The following is a 12138-nucleotide window of genomic DNA, read 5'->3' on the forward strand; positions in this document are numbered from 1 at the left end:
AGCTGTGCTGGACATAGGGGAGGCTCTCATCCCATGTGCGTGGATGCTTTGAGTTGTACATGCACAAAATGTGTATGATCATCATGTTGACGACCTCTAGACAGGACCCCTCTGCACGACAACAACAGATGGACAAGGTTGTGGAGGAGTACGAGGACATCTTCACCTCCCCCGTAGGGGTGCCTCTGCACTGTCAGGTCAAGCACTCCATCGATCTGACCCCAGGTGTGTCGTTACCCAATAGACCAATCTATTAGCGCTCCGTTGATACTCACACCAACAACTAACACCAACATATTTAAATCCAAAATGTATGGAACAAGCTGCAACTGATCGGATCATGGACAAGTAGATCAAGAACACTCGCCAACAAAAGATCCAACTATATTGAGTTGTCAAATCCGTCCAACTCCTGCACCAAGGAAAATGGCTCACTAGGGACCAAGTTTAGCAGAAGTTTCCTCATCTCATGGAGGAACTCAACACAATGGAGACCACTGCTTCCTAAGGGGGGAGGAATGGTCCAAGTGGATATTTGTGTCCACCCGCCTATTCCACGTGGATGCCCACCATTGTTTCTCTCAGTTTTTCAGTTTCCTTAATTGTAGCACAATTTACTATTTTTGGCAGTTTTTCGGGTCATGAACTTTTGGAGCCGTTTTGAGGCCCTAAACAATGCTTTTTTGGAAATATCTCTTCAAGCGATTTCATTGAAATCACATTTTCAGTTGTAGTCCTAGGAGAGATCTTTCCAACGAGGTATCATGTGCGTCAAACAGAGAATATGACCAAGTTACGACCTCGGGAAGTTGGCTACCCAACTAACACCAACGGGGCCCATAAAATCTTGGTGTTAGATCTCCTCAGGTTAGGGTTTTGGTTGTTTATGGTTTTCTCTTATTGTTTAATAATAAAAAGGCCATTGAGCCTCATTGTAACTCAGTTCAGAGGCATGTAGCTATCACATCTCTTTTCAGAGATAAGCTACCATCGCCCGAGCTAGTCTCATTTCCATTCTGTTTGTAAGCATATTTCATTATTTGATATTAATGAAAGATAATGTTATTTCTATTGCATCTTTGTATTTATGTTTATATCTTTAATTTGTTGTGTTCCTGTTTAAATTCGGATCATACTAATAGATAGAGTCTGAATAAATTGAAATGATAGACTTTTGAAGAATCAGTCCACCAACATTTTTCTTATTTTGTTTCTACTTCTCAATAATTTGTTTATGTGAATCTTCCCTTGATTCTAAATTTGAATCTATTCTTATTCTCATTCTCTTTGATGTTGAATCACTTTTATATTACTCCATTGCATCATATTCTTGTCTATTTTTCCTAAGTACTTCTACTTTCCTTGTAGTCTCCATGATATAATCCATCTCTTTCATTGTTTTCCCATTATATGGATCCACTACCATTGTTGCAATAAAACTCACTATTTAACTTACTATGTTTGAAGGATAGTCATCATCGATTGAAATAATCCCATTCAATATCTACTTCTTATGGGCTAGTTCTTTTTAATTAGCTTGTCTTACATTTGATATAACATGATGAGTTTGTAGAACCTCTTTGAACTTCTAACAAGCTCTTCTTATTTGATAATATCCCTATTTTCATATTAACATGATGAATATAAAGTGCGAAGCTAATGAAAACTCTCAAGTTATAAGTAACCTTATATGTATGACAAGTCCAACCCTTCCCTCGTATAAATTAAAAGATTTCATAAATTTCTCCACCATGGGTAGAGCATAATTTATTCTGATCATAAAAGAGAAAACCTTAGTAGGTAAGAAAAAATAATATTTTAAATTTTTGTAGCAAAATAATAAAGAATAAGTTTAATATTTGCTTAATATACTTGAAAGGAAAAAATTCTAAGAGTTAGGAAAACTTGAAAGTAGGGGTGGTTGATCTCTAAACCAACTACTTTATTACTCTAAAATCAAGATTCAATTGAAACAGATGTTGTCATTCTAAAAATAATCTTAGTGTGTACTCATAGTGTACACATGTACAAACAATAAATATGATATCATTTATAAAAAAAATTCAAAATCATTTTCTTAACCTTGGTTTTGGAACAATCCTTGTCCACTCTAAAACCAAAAAAGGTTTACCATGCTAATAAATTGTGTACAACCCTAAATGCTCAAAATTAGAAAATTGGTAATACATAATCAAATAAATCAAGTAGGATGGATAACTAAAATATTTTAGTCAATAAAACTAGGAAAATTGATCATGGATGGCATTGGATAAATATTTGGCATAGCTTACTAATTTGGACTATGATACCATAAGATAAACTTTATGAATGTGTTATCAATAGTGTATTCATTATTATATCCCATTATTAAACAAGACATTGAAAGTTGAGTAGTGTTAGTTGAGGAATGATTAAATTTTCTAGTAATAAATTTACCAATAAAAATTTCCTATGTTCAATTAATAGGAAAATTGAAATATGTAATCAAAACTTTTTTATTAAGAGATTTCTAGCTATTGGGTAGTAGAAACATTTCAAATATGGTATCTAAATCAATAAGAAAACAAGTGTAATTCAAATATGGTATCTAAATCAATAAGAAAGCAAGTATAATATGCAGGGTGGTTGTTTAGTATTTGTCTCTTATGTAAAGATAAATTAACACTTTAATTAAAATAAAAACAATAGGCATATGAAGTAGAAAGAGCCATGGATATTCAAGCCCCAAGAGTTAGCTCAATCGGTCAAATCAGTGCCTCACCAATCGGGAGGTCACAGGGTCAATTCCCGAAAGCTCTTGGGGTCAGGTCAGCATAGGCCGAGGGGTGTGCTCCCCTTCGGGGTATGAGCTACCCAGTTCTTACCGTGGACGTAGCGGCTGCCCATTGACCATGGGTATCCGTGAACCACATGTGAAAATAAAAATAAAAATAAAAACAATAAATAACTAAAATTGTAAATAGAAAAATGTTTTCAACAATAAATAAATTGGTTTAAATGATTATATTAAGAATAATAACATTATATAAAATATTAGTCACTAGGTTGTTGTTGGCATGTGACTCTTAAGAAATTAGTCACTAATCATTTAAAAATCCATGAGGTAAACTTTGGTAATATGCCTAATTTTATATTTCACATTTCTAACTTTCTAATAAATTTACAATTTTAATAGCTATAATAATTATTATAGTTTGAATTTTAATTATTAAAATGATATTAATAAAATTATTATTAATGGTATTACTTCATGTTTTTTATTGTTGATTTATTATTATTGTTTAAAAATTCACATTATATTAAGTGATTTATTAGTAATTTTTAAGAAGATAACATAAATATGTGAAGTAAATTAAATTGTCTTTTTAAATATACAATTGAGATTCTTATAGTTAAAATATAAAATATTTGAATAATGTGTTGCTTAATATAAATAAGGGAGATGTATAATTATTTTTATAGTTAATATGAAGTTTACATATAACATTTTAAGAATCAACTTAAATCTATGTTAACTCTAGATTCATCACACATAAAAAATGATCAAAATTTGAGGAAAGGTTTGTAGACTTAAGAACTTAATCCCTCACAATGCATGGTAGCTAATACATTTAAATAAAGTGTTACTTAGCATGAGATAGAAGTGTAATATTTTCGTAATAAACATGGAGTTGACAAGTCACATATTAATAATTAACATAGATCCATATTTAATGTCAAATGAAAAATTGAAAAAAAAAGTACATCTCTATGAATTTGACCATTTTTTATGTACCAGTTATTTTCTAGAAACATATATTTACAATTTATCAAATTTTAAATAATTATAAATAAAAAATAAATAAATAATATATATACTATATATATAATTTAAAATAATTTTAATTAAACGAAAATCTAAACAATAAAAAAAATTGCGATTTAAAAAAATCAAATTTAAAATATATTTAAGTAAATCAAAGTCTAAATGGAATGAAAAATTAATCTGTTTTTGAAGTCGAAAAAAGCTAGATTGCATTTATATCAGAAATATAAATAAAACATTATAAATAAAAAATTAATCTGTTATTTTGTTAAATTTGTACAATTTGAGGACAGTCGGCTACTTGATAAAAGTTTCCAAATACTCATTAAGGTTTAACTAAATCAAAGTCTAAACCGAATGAAAATTTAATCTGTTATTTTGTTAAATTTGTACCATTTGAGGACAGTCGGTTACTTATAAAAATTTCCAAATAATCATTAAGGTTTGATAAGTGACATTTAGATCATCTTGTTCGGGAAGAAACCTCCAAAAGTTTCAACATTGCTGTAATTGTTTTTTATGTGACTTATATTTTTTCATTAATTTTAGTGGCAGAAAATCGTTTTTTCATTACATTTTGAGGGGGAACGATTTTGAAGAACAAATTTGGCGGTAATGGCGGATGGCAGACAGTGATCAGCATAGGGGCTGACTGACGCAGGTTCTTGTACGGTCGTACAAATCTAGGTATGAGTATACCATGAATGGTATCTCATATAACACAATTACTAAGTAAATTCATGTAAATTGGATACGGGATTTACAAAGCATGAGTTAGCTTTAAATGATGTCATTTAGCTTTCCATTTTGTAAAGGTAAAGGGTGATTAATTTTTATTTTTTTTTATTATTATTTGATTTTAAGGTTATAGCTAAGTTAGATATCAAATTGGTGTATAAGATTTTTTTGTTTGTGTAGAGATTTGACTATCAGATATCAAATTGACTACTAAGTCATATATCAAATTGGTGTATGAGACCTTTTTGTTTGTGCAGAGATTTGACTACCAGATATCAAATTGACTACTAAACCAGATATCAAATTCTTGTATGAGACCTCTTTGTTTGTGCAGAGATTTGACTACCAGATATCAAATTATATCAAATTGGTGTATGCGACCTCTTTGTTTGTACAGATATTTGACTACCAGATATCAAATTGACTACTAAGCCATATATCAAATTGGTGTATGAGACTTCTTTGTTTGTGCAGAGATTTGACTATTAGATATCAAATTGACTATTAAGCCAGATATCAAATTGTTGTATGAGACCACTTTGTTTGTGCAGAGATTTGACTACCAGATATCAAATTATATCATATTGGTGTATGAGACCTCTTTGTTTGTACAGAGATTTGACTACCAGATATCAAATTGACTACTAAGCCAGATATCAAATTGGTGTATGAGACTTCTTTGTTTGTGCAGAGATTGACTACCAGATATCAAATTATATCAAATTGGTGTATGAGACCTCTTTGTTTGTGCACAAATTTGACTACCAAATATCAAATTGACTACTAAGCCAGATATCAAATTGGTGTATGAGACCTCTATCAAATTAGTGTATGAGACCTCTTTGTTTGTGCAGAGATTTGACTACCAAATATCAAATTGACTACTAAGCCAGATATCAAATTGGTGTATGAGACCTCTACCAAATTAGTGTATGAGACCTCTTTGTTTGTGCAAATATTTGACTACGAAATATCAAATTGACTACTAAGCCAGATATCAAATTGGTGTATGAGACCTCTATCAAATTAGTGTATGAGACCTCTTTGTTTGTGCAGAGATTTGACTACGAAATATCAAATTGACTACTAAGCCAGATATCAAATTGGTGTATGAGACCTCTTTGTTTGTGCAGAGATTGGTACTAAGCCAGATATCAAATTGGTGTATGAGACCTCTTTGTTTGTGTAGAGATTTGACTACCATATATCAAATTGACTACTAATCCATATATCAAATTGGTATCAAATTGACTACTAAATCTATGAACGCATACATACTCTACCCCTTTTTGGTTTTGAACCTGTAATCTCTTAAAATGAAACACATGCTCTTAACCATTAAGCCCACTCAAATTATATATTTAGAATTTTTTTAATATACAATTACTTTAATTTCAACAATTATTTTATGTTTTTTTTATTCACCATATTTAAAATTTTGACATTAAATTTATGATTAGTCAAAAATAATTCTTTGAATTTAATCAAACTTTTAGTTCCTTTCACAAATATTATCAATAATGAATTTTAAACTACAATTTACCTGAACTTTAACAATAATCATAATAATATTTAAAATAAAATTTAATTGAACTTTAACCATAATCATAATAATATCCTCATAAGAAGACAATTCCATTAGTATATAATCCTTAATCGTGTAAAATCAATTATAGTGGTAACATCGAGCTCTAAATGGGATGATACTTCTCCATGAAGCATCAAAGATTGTACTTCAATGCCTAATTTATTGGGTAATGGAGTCCTTAACAAACTTTCACATGCTGCATGAATTAAGCATCAAATGTGTGATTATCAATTAATCTATCTTTCAAACTTCCAAACGTATAATAATTATTAACTAATAAATGAACATTGAATTATTAAAAGCATTGATATGATAGGAATTTCTTTTTCATTTTACTTTCAAGATTGAATAAGTATTTGTTTAAGATTAAATTTTAATTTAATATCCTTTAAGAATTAGTTGTTACTTCATTTTTTGCGCTTATCCGCTTGAAATGTTGATGAATTATTTCCTTCAATCTAAATGATTATACTTTTATGGAAGTTGTGGGTCTATAATATTGGAAAATTGATCATTTAAATTCAATGGGAAATAAGGAATTGACTTTAGAGAATATTGCTTATTTTGCATGAGTGAATTATGTCTTCAATGTTCTAGTTTTTATGGAAGAAAGTCTCCTAGACAATGAGCTAGCAAGGAAGAAACATTGACGTGCCAAAAGGAATGATAATGTGAATGGAGATATGCATAATGATGAGACTCAAAGATCTAGATCAAGGCTTATTCCTAATTTCAATGCTATAATTGAGAGAAAGATTGATATTCTAATGCCAGATGTTTGTTAAAATCAAACGACTGTTATTCAAATGGAAATGATCAGACGACTAGGTTAAACATGTGTCTAAAAATTATGTTTTTTTGTTTTGAAAGTTATAGAAATTTCGTTTATATTTTGAAAAATGGAGATATGCATAATGATGAGACTCAAAGATCTAGATCAAGGCCTGTTCCTAATTTCAATGCTATAATTGAGAGAAAGATTGATATTCTAATGCAAGATGTTTGTTAAAATCAAACGAGAGCTATTCAAATGGAAATGATCAGACGACTATGTTAAGCATGTGTCTAAAAATTATGTTTTTTTTGTTCTGAAAGTTATAGAAATTTCGTTTATATTTTGAAAAATGAGGCAGGGATTTTTGTAAATCCATGTAAAAGTTGTTAAAATTTATAACTTTAGGTGCTTTAGACGTTTTTGATGGTGATGAATCCATTTCCACTATCGAAAACATGATTCAAACACTGCATCTACAAGATTTTTTGAAATTTTTATGCCCAGATTCCGGCCACTTTTGGCCGTCCAGGCAATTCCTCCGCCTCCGTAGACGACTTTGTAAGCTAAAATTTGTACCCCATTAAAGATATCTTTTAAATAAACAATTGAAAATTATCTTGTTTTTATGCTATTATTATGATTATATATCATCTTTAAATTGTTTGGCTACTATGTAACTCAATATTTCCTTTTCTTTAATAAAAAGTTATGATGAGAATTTATGTGTGTTTTTTTTCTTTTATAGGGTTTCAAATATGAATAAATGTTATGTATTATTGATAAATGTCAATAGTGGTTTACATATTGAAATTAAAACAAAAAAAAAAATATTCTCAATATTAAATAGGTTTATGATAAAATGATGTATAAAACTATATTAAATATTGAATTTTCAATTATAATAGTATAAATGTTTCAATTTTATTTACTTATTATAATTTTTATCAATTATATTTATAGTAAATGCTTAATTTTCAAAAATTTTAAGAAAATATTTCTTTTGATTAATAATTTTTTATTCATTAAATTTATTCTATATAATTATTTTGACATAAATATCTATTTAATAATTGAAATATAAATATATTTCTTATTTTTATAAGATAATTTAGTAAAAAATACTCAAAACATTATCTTCAAAGCATATTGAAATTTCAGAGTTTCAATCAAAAGCATATTGAAATTTGAGAGTTACAATTAAAAATTCTATATAAATAGGTCAATTATGTCTTTTCAATATTTCTTTACTTCATATGTATGATGATAGCGTTAGTGAAGTCATTCTATTACCATATATTTTGTTATGCAGTCCATATAAATCTATAATTTCAAAAAAAACATATATATTTATCCACTAAAAATTGAATTGAATTTTTTTTTTATATTATATCTATATAAAATTAATTTTATAGCTAAGTGGTATCCCTCAAGTCAAATTGGGATGATTTTTTATAGCTAAGTGGTATCCCTTAAGTCAAATTGGGATGATTATGTAATAGTAAATGAAAATTTATATACATTTATATGTTAAAATGTCCATAATTTGATTTTATATTCAAAAGAATAATATTAAGAATTATTGGTTCTAAATAAAAAGAGTATACATTCCATTGAAATTTCTAAAAATTTATTAAAAAGAAAACATGAAATGGTAAGCCATATAAGTATTTAAGAGACAATTTTATTAAAATGCATATCGAGTTTTAGTAATAAGTTTTTCCATAAAATAAGTTATTTAATTCAAAAATTAAGAAAAAAGAGTGTGTAGAACAACAAATTTGAGATTTAAAATTTGTGTTCATATAATTTTTAATATATATTTAAAAAATAAATAAATAAAAAATATTTAGAAAAGTGTCATTCATAAATGCTCTCAAACCTTTTTTTTTTATAAATTTTATAGTGAATAAGAATCTTTACCTTCAACAAATTCTATATAATATAAGACCTTATCCAAGGATTATCAAGCTTCTCATATCTCCCATAGTCCTCTTTTCATTTATCCTCTTGTATTTTGTTATTTGGTTTGTTACATAGGGATAAATCGATTAATTTTGTGTATCATTAGGTTTTTTTTGAATTTCTTGTAGAATTTTCATTACTAGAATTCTTATATGAATGGGTAGAATGATGTGAGCTTTATAAAATACTTAAAATGTGGAAGTACTAATAAATCCTTTAGTGTTTGTTATAATAAAAAAATATTTATTGAGATAAATCCCACTTATCATGTAGTAAGGCGAATTACAATCTCTTTGGTAACTTAGCACAAGGCATAAGCTACATATACCTTAGATGGTATTGTGTTTAAGGTGATGAAAATGGGAAGAAAGAGAGGTGGAGGACTTGTGTGCAAGCCCTATTAGGACCGACCAACATAGATATTGTTCTCCCTTAGCTGCTTAGTTTGCCAAAAAGGACAATACGTTTCTTTTTAGGAAGGAGTTGTGAGAATGAGCTTGTTGATTTTCAAACCCGTGAACTAAAATAAGTTAACAACAAGATGTTCACTTCCTTGTGACATTGGAAAGATAGTCTAAACTTATTATTGAGGTCAATTATTGAGTTTGAAACCAATTAAATAGTGATTGACTTGTGTAAAATTATCAAATTTAGGATTACAAAATACTTAGGAAAGCTATAGCAACACGATTTAACATGACTAGAGATTCTGAATAGAAAGTGTTTTCACTTCAAATGGATTTAAAACTACCCTAAAACTAATCAAAATCACTAAGAAAATGATTTGGGTAGTTGTGTATAAAAATGGGGTTTAAAATCTCAATTCCCTCCCCTCAATAAGCTATTATAGCTATGGAAAAAGGGTAATTGGTTTCCAAAATAAGATTATCAAGATGTTGGGTGGACTAATGCAAGTTTTGTTATTTTAACTATGTATTGTTTTAAGATTTCAATCTAGATAATTAAGCAAACAAGCTACCACTTGGTTATGAAGGTCCTTTTGAGTAGGCACATATCTTTTATCTTGTAAATAGTATAAGTAGAGTGAGTTGGCATACACCACTTTAATGGAACAATGTGTGCTCCATGCACTTTAAAGGAGGGTTTGGCCCTTTATCATCACTAACTCTTTCAAGATCTTAAGAAAGGGAGGGCTCAAGGCCACCACAAGGGATTTTGGTTGAGATTACCTAAGTAGTGTAGTATTCTAATTTGGGTTAAACTATTCACAGTTCAAAGGATGGAAAATATATAGCAAAACCAATGTGAATCAAGAACTCACTCAATTCATATAGGAAAGAAAATTTTTCAAGGGGCCCCTCATGCGAATTCCTTGGCTTTAATTGTTAGTATTCTAAAAGTTTGTCGATGCATAAATGAAAATACCGAACCATCCATGAGGTAAGATCATGTATTGCTTTTACAATCATGTCTCTTTGTTAAAAAAACTAAAATTGAAATATATCTAATTAATGGGTGAATTCATGAATATAAGTTACACTTATGGGCTAAATGTGGCGATTGAATTTCAAAATTTTACTCTTTTCTCAAATTGGAGCCTTCAAAATTCAATAAGAGTTATGAATTTTGATTCGGGGTAGAAAGAAAATTTGTAAAGAATTATGATGTTGTCCTAATGATATTTTTTGCAAAATTAATTGAGTGTCATATGATCTGTCAATTTTTCATTAAATGAAATGTTTGTCCTTGCAAATTTTCGCACATCTTAAGAGGTATGTGTGTGTTCATGTTGCATAACTTAGTCTAATGTGTGTGTGTGTGTGTGTGTGTGTGTGTGTGTGTGTGTGTGTGTGTGTGTGTGTGTGTGTGTGTTTGTGTGTGTGTGTGTTTGTGTGTGTGATCTACATAGAAAGAACTAAGTTATGCAAAAATATATTTTTTATTATTTTTCAAAGTTGGTGAAGTAATATTTCAATTGCATTTTTCAGACACATGTGTTCACGTAAGTTTTTTTTCAACTATTTAAATAAATTGAAAATCCAAGAATACTCTTTTGAAAAGGACTCGTAATTAGTATTTTTTGAAATTTTTTCATTGTGTATATTTTATGTCATTGATTTTTTATTCAACCCCTTTGAAACTATCCAAAAAATTTCAAACATTATTTTTAAAAGAAATTAGATGAAAATTATCACGTGAATTAAAAAATGTGAAACTCATATGCCATTGGATAGAGGATTCCTTCACGATGCAAATTTTCACACATCTTAAGAGGTATGTGTGCGTTCATGTTGCATAACTTAGTCTAATGTGTGTGTGTGTGTGTGTGTGTGTGTGTGTGTGTGTGTGTGTGTGTGTGTGTGTGTGTGTGTGTGTGTGTGTGTGTTTGTGTGTGTGTGTGTTTGTGTGTGTGATCTACATAGAAAGAACTAAGTTATGCAAAATTATATTTTTTATTATTTTTCAAAGTTGGTGAAGTAATATTTCAATTGCATTTTTCAGACACATGTGTTCACGTAAGTTTTTTTTCAACTATTTAAATAAATTGAAAATCCAAGAATACTCTTTTGAAAAGGACTCGTAATTAGTATTTTTTGAAATTTTTTCATTGTGTATATTTTATGTCATTGATTTTTTATTCAACCCCTTTGAAACTATCCAAAAAATTTCAAACATTATTTTTAAAAGAAATTAGATGAAAATTATCACGTGAATTAAAAAATGTGAAACTCATATGCCATTGGATAGAGGATTCCTTCAGTGTCATATGGTCTGTCAATTTTTCATTAAATGAAATGTTTGTCCTTGCAAATTTTCACACATCTTAAGAGGTATGTGTGCGTTCATGTTGCATAACTTAGTCTAATGTGTGTGTGTGTGTGTGTGTGTGTGTGTGTGTGTGTGTGTGTGTGTGTGTGTGTGTGTGTGTGTGTGTGTGTGTGTGTGTGTGTGTGTGTGTGTGTGTGTTTGTGTGTGTGTGTGTGTGTGTGTGTGATCTACATAGAAAGAACTAAGTTATGCAAAAATATATTTTTTATTATTTTTCAAAGTTGGCGAAGTAATATTTCAATTGCATTTTTCAGACACATGTGTTCACGTAAGTTTTTTTTCAACTATTTAAATAAATTGAAAATCCAAGAATACTCTTTTGAAAAGGACTCGTAATTAGTATTTTTTGAAATTTTTTCATTGTGTATATTTTATGTTATTGATTTTTTATTCAACCCCTTTGAAACTATCCAAAAAATTTCAAACATTATTTTTAAAAGAAATTAGATGAAAATTATCACGTGAATTCAAAAATGTGAA

Source organism: Pinus tabuliformis, chromosome J (assembly GCF_031772625.1).
Source record: "Pinus tabuliformis cultivar Carrire ecotype Pingquan chromosome J, CPIR1, whole genome shotgun sequence".
In the NCBI taxonomy this organism is placed as follows: Eukaryota; Viridiplantae; Streptophyta; class Pinopsida; order Pinales; family Pinaceae; genus Pinus; species Pinus tabuliformis.